We start from the raw sequence: 11,419 nt of genomic DNA on the forward strand, positions 1-11,419 counted from the left end.
CACTAATGCACCCTTTTGATAAGGTGGAAAATGTCAAGGTTGGAATGTAAATATTTATGAATGAATATAATCCGACAGGGGAAGCTGGCTAAAGACTGAAGTGCCATCATGGAAGTCAGACAGGTAGAGCAGGGAAACTAAATAACCCGCATCCGTTTCTTTGACCTGCATTATGTCTGCATATCTGTCATTGTCTAGGCAGCTCCATCTTCTTTTGTCCAGATGTTCTTGCACACATGGCCTGGGATTATAGTTTATATAATATGTGCCTCATTTGGTTCAGCGTGTATGCTGTAAAAAAAATTATAAATAAAAATAGGGCACACTGTACTGTATTAATATGAAGTAATTTGATTTTTTACAGGTCTTTCACCTGTGTTTTGAATTCTGCACTTCATTGTCTTTTAAGTTTAATTAACTGAATTGTCAGTAAAATTAATGTATGTTTGACCCTGATGAATTAAAAAGAAGAATGTTTTAACTTGCTTTCACATCTGAAAACACATTCCTGTTCCTCTGATGTCACTTAGGCCACAGTGCTGTTTCTTTTTTTTGCCACCAATACTAGTGTATAGAAAATACAAAGAGAAAACCAGTGAAAAGAAAATGAAAATCAGTGTCAGGTTGCTGTGAAAGTGAGGGGAAGACATTTTGAAAGCACTAACCAGCATATACCAATTAAAGTACATTTACATAAGCATATAAACAGGACCATTCCTATCTATGAGCAGAAATGTCTCAGAATGTGGATTATGGGAGGCACATTTTCCCCTGTATGTCCGTTAAAGGGGTCATAGGATGCCCATTTTCCACAAGTTGATATGATTCTTTAGGGTCTTAATGGAAAGTTTGTAACATAGTTTGGTTAAAATTTCTCAATGATAGTGTAAAAAAACACTTTTTTTACCCTGTCAAAAACAGCTCTTCTCAGAGCAAGCAGTTTTGTAATATTTTCCTTTAAATGTTAATGAGCTCTGCTAACCCCGCCCCTCTGTTCCGAGCCGCTCTCAGAGAGACTGTTTACTTTAGCTGCATTCATTGAAACTTGCTAATTAGAACATTATTAGGAAAGGCGATTTGCAAAGATTCATTAAAAAACCTTATTCTCACTTCTTCTGTGGGTGAAGCTGGATCACGAATGATTCGCGCGAACATAGACGCATTTATGTAGATCGGGGGCGCATTCCCTTAAAAAAACGTAATCCACTGCATCTTCAGCGGCTCGGATGTCGGTAGTAAACGAGGACTGCTATGTTCATTATTACATCCAACAACAGAACACCTCAATTGCTTAGGAGTCATTCTTGTCTACATCTGCTCCAGCGGTGAAACAATGGCGGACTGATGACAGCTCACTGTCTAAGGCTAGACACCAGTCCAGTCTGTGCTGAAATGTTACTCTCAATCAAACTATCGTGGGAGGGGCCTGTTTTTGTGGCGTCACACAGACAGGCATCTGAGATCGGCTCGATTTGAGAAAGGGGTAAAGATTTGAGTAGATAAAAAAAAACACTGGGTGGATTTTTATCATTATAGGGTGGTTGTTTACACACACTGCCAACACACATTTCAGTTTAAACAACTTGTAAAAGTGCATATAGCATCCTATGACTCCTTTAAGCTTAAATTACAGGCTACAATAGTATAGGTGAGGACTGTGTTGAAGGCTGGGCTGTGGTGCTTTATGCGCTGTACACATGGTTTAACCTTAATGGCAAAATGTCCTGTGTGAGGCCTGTGGCTTTCATTTTTAGGTTTCCTCCTTCTTTACAGTTTCTTTGAAAATGTCCCTGCTCTTTAAAGAACTCCCATTGTAAAAATCATCATTATACAGTTCAAGTTTTTCCTTTTATATTTATTTATTGTCTTTTCCATCGCCCTCTTTTTCATCTGAACACAGAAAGCCAGAAGCGTTGTGGAATTCACATCCCTGGCTAATTTTAGGGATGGGTTTCTGACCATAAAGCACATCCTCCAATTTGGGGCTATATTGGTCTTCGTCCCTCAGTTTTTCTCTCCGTGTTTCTCTCCTTACTTATCCTCACTCTCTTTCTCCTCTTCAAGTAATTCTGTTTGTCTTCCTGACGTTTTCACGTTTTTAGGCTTTGCTACCACACTCACCAACTATTTTTCTCTTCATCATTGGTGATTTTGGTAACTTGCGCTCAACCATGTGGTCCTTGAAGTTGTTTAAGGGAGAGGATTTTGCAGTGGTGAACTAAATCCAGTTTTAAAATAGTTTGACACACAAAAGAGAACAAAGTGTTCTCAAGTCAAACATTACAATGTATTAACGTTGGACTGCATAAACCCAACAATGTGCAAAATTTCTTACGACAGTTCTTGGTTTTTAAATGTCTTTTTGATTTCGATGGTTTCATGCTTTCTGCAGTGCGCAGCCAATAATTTACCACACAAAACACGTTTTAGTCAGCACAAAACCACATTTATCCTTGCCGCATGTGAACCTGTATTTAATGTAATCTGGGTTATATATGTATATATATATATATTACCTTGTGTAGTTTTGTTCATGAATTTAAAGTATGAAAACTTTTTCCTAGTATTTTTCCCCCTAGTAAAACAGTTGAATTGTCAACAAAATACTGATTGACAAGTCTATTAATGTAGCTATTTTAATTATGAATAATAAGATTGTTTTATTATTTGACTTAAGCATTCCCCCCCCCCCCCCCCCCCCCCCCCCACCCCACAAACTAAACCCCCCCCCCCCCCCCCTACAAAATATGACCCTATAGAAAAGACAAGTGATCCATTTTTGGGTTGTGACCCACCAATTGAGAACCACTGGTTTAAGTTATGTACGTCTTCATTACTTTGTGACAACAACTTGCTTTTATGTAGGCTTTTTTCCCCAACACAGTGTGTAAGCACATGTGTATTGTGTGTAAAAACATATGTGGACTGAGAAAAATTTACCTAGTTATATACAAAGGCCACAATGTTTGTTCTCAGCTCAATTAAAACACTTTTGAATGTGTATTATATTATAGGGCACCGGTGCATGTGTTTGGCAAAAAGATAACCTTTCCCTCTACCCTAAAAATTTGAGTGTTTTTGGTGACGACTCTATGGAAACGGATTGAACTGTTCAGCAATTGTGACATGTATAAATTTGTTACAGTGCCTAAACAAATGCTGCTTTGTGATGGAAGTGTCCTTGATGTGTTTATCTTTAACATAGCTTATCTTATCTGCATTTTTACAATGTACAGGGAAGTGTAGACTGTAACTCATCTATCAGTATGCCTTAAATACGGTTCTTTAAGACGTTGACAGCTTGACAATGAAATATTAACTTTTTCCCTTTGTTTCCCCTGTTACGCTTTAAAGAAGACAGCTGCAAACGGCACAAAACTAGCATGATTGCTTCCTGTGAAGTTTCTCTGTGTTGTTGTACGTTTTCAGGTCACATAATTACCCGCTCGACAACACAAGCTCTATTTTTCCAGTTCTCTGTAGTATTCTTTCAATTAGATCTGTTTTGCCTTGTCCCTGAGTGGCCATGACAGTCCTTTCAAACTTTATCGACTCTCTTTCTGCTGGCATTCTTCAGCAGTTCCCTTCTCTTCAGCTCCTGTCTGCATGTGTTCTTGAAGCCATTAATCGTTCCTGCCTGCACAATGTGAACCCCAGCAGATAATTACAGTAATTAAACCAATTAGGCAGCATATGGAACGAGAGTTAACATGCCCCGAGGACACTGAGGTCTGCTATTCATCCCCTGCATGAGCCTCTGCTGAGGTGGTCTCTGTATCTGGCACTGCTTAAGGAAGGGGCCGGGGAAATTGCTTCAACCCAATTTTGGATTAAAGCAATTTCCTTTTAGCTGAGCCTTGAATACGGTGTTGCAGATGTATGCTGCTGGCCTGCTGCAAGAGAGGGCTTCAAACAAAGCAGGACAACTTAAAGACAACTGACAAAAAGATACATGAAACAGCGCCATAATTATGTGTTGGGAACTGAAGTGTTTTATTTGTCACCCCTTAGTCATATAAATTGATTTTCAAGAAGAGGTATAAAAGCTAAATCGGTGTAGAACCGGTCAGCGGTGATCACCGCAAGATGCACGCCGGTTAGAAATGTGTCCGAGGGCAGTCCGCCGTTCTCTGATGTCACGCTGACATATGGCAAAAATCACTTGTGACAGCGAGTTGCCATGCACTCGAGCGCAGTTGCTCTCCCCCAATCTAATAGGTAGAAAATTAATTTCATTGTTCGTTTCCGGTCAGAGCTGTATCCCTTCACTGCAAAAAATGGTTTATCTTACTTAGTATTTTTGTCTTGTTTCTAGTCAAAATATCTACAAATTCTTAAATCAAGATACTTTTACTAGATAAGCCAAGTGACTTAAGATATTTAGTCTTGTTTCCAGGGGAAAAAAACAGTGGGGTAAGTAATATGCTCTTGTTTTAAGAATATTTTACTTACCCCCACTGGCAGATAATTTTACTTGTTTTAAGCAAAATGCACTTAATTTAGTTTTTTTCCCCTGGAAACAAGACTAAATATCTTAAGTCACTTGGCTTATCTAGTAAAAGTATCTTGATTTAAGAATTTGTAGATTTTACAACAGCTGTTTCTGGTTTGGCTTCCTGTGAAACTTTTTTTTGCCCTGGCAGAACAAAAATACGCAAAGTAACTGGCAACACTGTCTACCTGTAAGTTCATCAATATTTACTTAATGTTTGTTAAACTGTTGTATACAAGTAATCGGGCCACAAGTAATAGACCACTAAACTGTACGTTTAAACGTTGCCACTGACAAACAATCTAAGCTCAACTAGTTTGACTTCTCTCGTAGCAGTTAAGGTCTCCTTCTCAAACATTAAAATAATAATAAAAATATTTCACGCTAATTTACTTACTTATTTGGTAAGTAGTTGTGAAATTAGTGGTATACTGTGCAGTTAGGCTGTCATTATTGTAAATCAAACCCCTTCAGGATGATACAAGACCTCAGCTTGTCATGAGACGCATGTGATGACTAGACTATCTTCACTTATTTGTTTTTATTGTGAAATGGCATTAGTCAACACAATTACACTTTTGTTGAACAAAAATACACTAGCTTTCTTGTGCTGATATTATGATCTTGATTCTTGCATGTATGGGCCTTGTGAGCTAAATTTTTGTGGTGCTGCAACACATTTGTCCTGAAGCATTCAAGCCCTTGCAATTGAGATTAGTCAAGCTGAAGTTTTCTTATGTTTCAGTACAAGATTTACTGCTCTAAAACGGTTTAGTTTAATGGTATTAGCCAAGAAACAGGAATGAGCTGGAAACTAGATCCTTCCTCTGCTTCTTCTCTTCCTGACGGGCATTTGCAAGCACTGGACCAAACCTCTTGAGGTGTTCAGCATCAGTAGAAATGACAAGAAATGCCACATGCAGATCATATCTGTGAATCCACCTTTCAGCATTTTCTTTGGAGCAGATAAAGAATGTGGAGGGTTTTCTCTTTGACAGCAACAAGTGGGGGGTCTCGGAGGATTTGCTGGCAGCAGCAGGTGAGGCGGGTGACATTATCTTTGTCTGAAGTGTGAGAACAGCAGACAGTGGGAGGGAGACAACAGTAGTGGGAACCTGCTGAGCTGGTGCTGTGGAGCAGGGATGGGCCTTTACAGCGGAAAACACTGGACAGGAAGAGCAGATCAGGTTTCTTTTGAGTGCCGATGGATTGAAGCTGTAAATGCTTGAGATCATGATCAATAATGACTTCTGGCATATTGAAAATACGATACTTTGAACAAATGACATTGAATTTATGGGTTTGTGATGATTTATTACAGTAAGATGTGTTATTTCACAGCACCAGCATTGGAAATCCCCTACACTGTCACGATGCAAGGATGTTGATGAATTTTAGTGATATAAATTGTTCATGTTTTAACATGCTCATAAAAAGAAAAATAGGTCTTGTCGAACAGCTTCTTTGATAGTCATTATAAGCCAATTGGTAGACGATTGTTTCATGGTCCTCAGATGACTCAAAACTCAAAAAGATTTTTTGGTGGCTTAATCATTAAAGGTGCCATAGAATGCATTGATACAATATTTTAAATTGTTCTCTGATATCTACATAGAAGGTATGTGGCTTAGGTAAGGGCAAAAAATATCCAGAAACGGTTTTACATGTCCATTTACAACCCTAGGATTTGTCCCTAGAATGAAATGGTCTGTTTTTATCTTATTGGGAAGGGTCATGAATAATAATGTTGTGCTCTGCTCTGATTGGCTGTTTCAGTGTGCGACTCATTTCAGTAGCTCACACAGCAGGAAGAAATTTATATTTCAGTACTTTCTCTCGCAGTTATATTGTTGGGTAATTATACTGTATATAAAATGCAGACATCAGGGAGCCGCTATTAATATGCGGGGCATTGAAACTTGCTTTTGAATGCACGATCGCTTTTTACTTTCACTTTTGAGATCGCACGTGATCTGTGTAAACTACAGTGGCAGTACTTACCACACATTTTACAAGATCAGATGCTTGTCAGTGGTGCTCAGGATCTGTAAATCATTCACCATCATCCTCAGTCATCTCTCCTTACTCTGTTTATGTGGTAAGTGAAATCTTATGTACTGTAATGTAACAGGCTGCCGCTAGCAAGCAGCTAACATGTCCCTTTAGTGGCTAGCGTTATTTGATTAGAACGTGCGTTATTTGCTTTCCGTGCCTTTCTGAATACAGACATACTTACTTATTTGGTAAGTAGTTGTGAAATTAGTGGTATACTGTGCAGTTAGGCTGTCATTATTGTAAATCAAACCCCTTCAGGATGATACAAGACCTCAGCTTGTCATGAGACGCATGTGATGACTAGACTATCTTCACTTATTTGTTTTTATTGTGAAATGGCATTAGTCAACACAATTACACTTTTGTTGAACAAAAATACACTAGCTTTCTTGTGCTGATATTATGATCTTGATTCTTGCATGTATGGGCCTTGTGAGCTAAATTTTTGTGGTGCTGCAACACATTTGTCCTGAAGCATTCAAACCCTTACAAATGAGATTTGTCAAGTTCAAGTTTTCTTATGTTTCAGTACAAGATTTACTGCTCTAAAACGGTTTAGTTTAATGGTATTAGCCAAGAAACAGGAATGAGCTGGAAACTAGATCCTTCCTCTGCTTCTTCTCTTCCTGACGGGCATTTGCAAGCACTGGACCAAACCTCTTGAGGTGTTCAGCATCAGTAGAAATGACAAGAAATGCCACATGCAGATCATATCTGTGAATCCACCTTTCAGCATTTTCTTTGGAGCAGATAAAGAATGTGGAGGGTTTTCTCTTTGACAGCAACAAGTGGGGGGTCTCGGAGGATTTGCTGGCAGCAGCAGGTGAGGCGGGTGACATTATCTTTGTCTGAAGTGTGAGAACAGCAGACAGTGGGAGGGAGACAACAGTAGTGGGAACCTGCTGAGCTGGTGCTGTGGAGCAGGGATGGGCCTTTACAGCGGAAAACACTGGACAGGAAGAGCAGATCAGGTTTCTTTTGAGTGCCGATGGATTGAAGCTGTAAATGCTTGAGATCATGATCAATAATGACTTCTGGCATATTGAAAATACGATACTTTGAACAAATGACATTGAATTTATGGGTTTGTGATGATTTATTACAGTAAGATGTGTTATTTCACAGCACCAGCATTGGAAATCCCCTACACTGTCACGATGCAAGGATGTTGATGAATTTTAGTGATATAAATTGTTCATGTTTTAACATGCTCATAAAAAGAAAAATAGGTCTTGTCGAACAGCTTCTTTGATAGTCATTATAAGCCAATTGGTAGACGATTGTTTCATGGTCCTCAGATGACTCAAAACTCAAAAAGATTTTTTGGTGGCTTAATCATTAAAGGTGCCATAGAATGCATTGATACAATATTTTAAATTGTTCTCTGATATCTACATAGAAGGTATGTGGCTTAGGTAAGGGCAAAAAATATCCAGAAACGGTTTTACATGTCCATTTACAACCCTAGGATTTGTCCCTAGAATGAAATGGTCTGTTTTTATCTTATTGGGAAGGGTCATGAATAATAATGTTGTGCTCTGCTCTGATTGGCTGTTTCAGTGTGCGACTCATTTCAGTAGCTCACACAGCAGGAAGAAATTTATATTTCAGTACTTTCTCTCGCAGTTATATTGTTGGGTAATTATACTGTATATAAAATGCAGACATCAGGGAGCCGCTATTAATATGCGGGGCATTGAAACTTGCTTTTGAATGCACGATCGCTTTTTACTTTCACTTTTGAGATCGCACGTGATCTGTGTAAACTACAGTGGCAGTACTTACCACACATTTTACAAGATCAGATGCTTGTCAGTGGTGCTCAGGATCTGTAAATCATTCACCATCATCCTCAGTCATCTCTCCTTACTTTGTTTATGTGGTAAGTTAAATCTTATGTACTGTAATGTAACAGGCTGCCGCTAGCAAGCAGCTAACATGTCCCTTTAGTGGCTAGCGTTATTTGATTAGAACGTGCGTTATTTGCTTTCCGTGCCTTTCTGAATACAGACACCAACCCATCCCTGCACATCACATCCCCTGCACAGCCAAGAACATAACATTTATTTCCATGATCTGCCATTTTTACTATTATCCTCGCTTGTTTCTTCACAATACCTGCAGAACTTCTGATGATTCGGCTGTGCGGGTTCGGCTGGCATAGAACATGGGTGGGTATATGCAAATGTGGGGGGCGTAACTATTAGTGATCCCGACTGTAACGTCACAGTCGGTGTTATGTTCTGATTTGCCTGTTTTTCAGTGGTCTTTTGAATGAACACGATTTACAGAAGAAGGAGGAAACAATGGTGTTTGAGGCTCACGGTATGTAATTTCCTTGTACAGAACTGTTCTTATTCAAATATGCCAAGGTAAATACAGCTTTCTATTCTATGGCACCTTTAAATATCATCTTGCATGAGTCAATTTTTTGCTCATGTCACCTGTTATCTGGTTTTCAGGGGTGCAAGTTTTGTTTTGTTTTGAAGGATTTTGGTTGTTCCAAACTTGTATGACTTTCTTCTGTGGAACATGAAGTAATTTTAGTTTTTTAGTGTTTTGTTTTATGCTTACAATTTGAATCAATGGTAACCAAAATGGTTTGGTCATCAACATTCTTTCAAAATATCTTCTTTTGTGTCCTGCAGAAGCAAGAAAGACATATGCGTTTGGAGCAACATGAGAGTGAGTAAATAATGGCAGGATATTCTCATTTTTGGGTGAACTATCACTTTTATCATTAAAAAAAAAAAAATTCTTAAATTAAAGTCAAATTATTATTATTATTTTGTTTAATGTGGTCTTTTTAAAATATACAATTTTCTAATTAAAGCTAGACTGCAGCAAATATTTAGACAGTTTGAAAACATCCCCTGATTGCATCTCTTCTAAGAGTTAACCTTACGTCCCAGGCCACTGAGTAAAGCGTTCAGTCTGGCCTCTCCAGGGCAATAACCACTGACAGCTCATAAAATGGATTATTGCTTTAGTTATGTTATTTATGGTGACAGAAGTATGTAAACTGTATGGCGACAGAGAGGAGAAAAACACTCAACCAAAGACCTCCAAAGTCAGCAGCCAAAAATAAAATCTTCGGTGTTGAGTGTTATTGTGAGTGACGGGATCAAACTGACAAGTCCCACGGGAAAAGGAGTTTTTTCATGAACCAAAGTGAACATAAAATTGCTTTTTGTTACAGAACCTTTTTTTTTGTTGTTGTTGTTGTTGTTGTTGATACGGCAAAGCAAATTGATACTTCGAGAACTGTTTTAAAAGGAAAGAACAAGTAGCTTGAAATCATTCAAACAATATTCATTTACTATAACAATATATAAATATTAAATTTACAAGAAGTACGATTATGACTGGTCGACCGCAAATTGATTTCATCATTATTGTTACTATTTACTATACGATGAAATACTTTTTGGGGACCCTGCAATGAAATCGCTGAACTTTAAACCTTTGAACAGTTGAAACTATTGAACAGTTGAAGTCATCTTCAGAAAAAAAAGGCCCTTGATTTTCTAATTAACTCTCAAAGGAACAACAACAATAGTTGGATTGACTTTTCACTCATACATCATCAGAAACTGTGCCTTTGTCTAATTTCAGTGTGCTGATGTCATTCTTTCATATAAATCTTCTTAAAACCATTGCAGTGGCTTGTGTTACAATTAATTATTCATGATAAATCTGATTACTTAGGAGAGATAATCAGAACAAAATACACGCAGATGACAGTGGAAGTGAGTGGAAGTTCTTGAGAAGACCCTGTGGAGTTCAGGATCTGCAACTAAACTGATGAAGCGCACAAGTGTTCACTCAGATGTTCAGTTACACAAAGCCGCACACATACATTTGCTGTACACTGTTCTTCAATTATAATTTATCATTCACGTCTGTGTGTCAGTGTGTCATTAGCAAGATTATATTAGCAAATCTCCAAGCGCCAAACAAAACCCTGAACACACAAAAACACACAATCCCCTCAATCAGCGTTCCCCTTATTAACCTCTTTAGTGACTATTTGAGGCTTTGATTTTTTTTTTCAGTTTTTTTGGGAATTCATATATTCATACACACACACACACACACATATATATATATATATATATATATATATATATATATATATATATGTGTGTGTGTGTGTGTGTGTGTATTTTTGGTGGAAATATTAAAAAAATATATTGTCATTGTGGAAAATATAAGATATGTAATATAATACATAATAATATATAATAATATGTAGTTTTTCCATGCTGTGATAAAGTTGAGAAATAGATAGAGCTGGTGTGAAAGAACAGGAAAATCTGTGGGAATGGTCTTATGATGCGATTTAAATTTTTCCTTTCTCTTTGGAGTGTTACAAGCTCTTGGTACGGTGGCCGAGAGAGCTCAACGCACTGTAACTTAAGAAAACACCAGCAAATTGAAAAAACACCAGCAAATTAAGAAAACATCTTCATCAGTTTGACAACACACGCGCTGCAAATCCTCACAACACATACAAATGAAGAAACACGCTGCAAATCCTCACAACACATGCAAATGAAGAAACGCGCTGCAAATAGCACGGACCACAACGGAAATGTTTCAAGGGGACCCAAAAAGTGACGGACCTGGCTGGGATTTGTTTAGTGCAGTGGCTTTTTTTTTTTTTTTTTTTGTGTTTTTGCTATTGATTCCTTATTTTTTATTTTTTTTTATTTTATTGAAGATATAACATTCACAGGGGGATACAGTCATAGCAATAAATTACATACACAACCAGAATACAAAACAATAAATATATAAAGAATAATAAAAATGAAATATAAACAGAACAAAAACAAATAAATAAAAAGTTAAACATCTTTTCTTTTTTTT

Source organism: Sinocyclocheilus grahami, unplaced genomic scaffold, assembly GCF_001515645.1.
Source record: "Sinocyclocheilus grahami isolate Dianchi unplaced genomic scaffold, SAMN03320097.WGS_v1.1 scaffold177.1, whole genome shotgun sequence".
Classification (NCBI taxonomy): domain Eukaryota; kingdom Metazoa; phylum Chordata; class Actinopteri; order Cypriniformes; family Cyprinidae; genus Sinocyclocheilus; species Sinocyclocheilus grahami.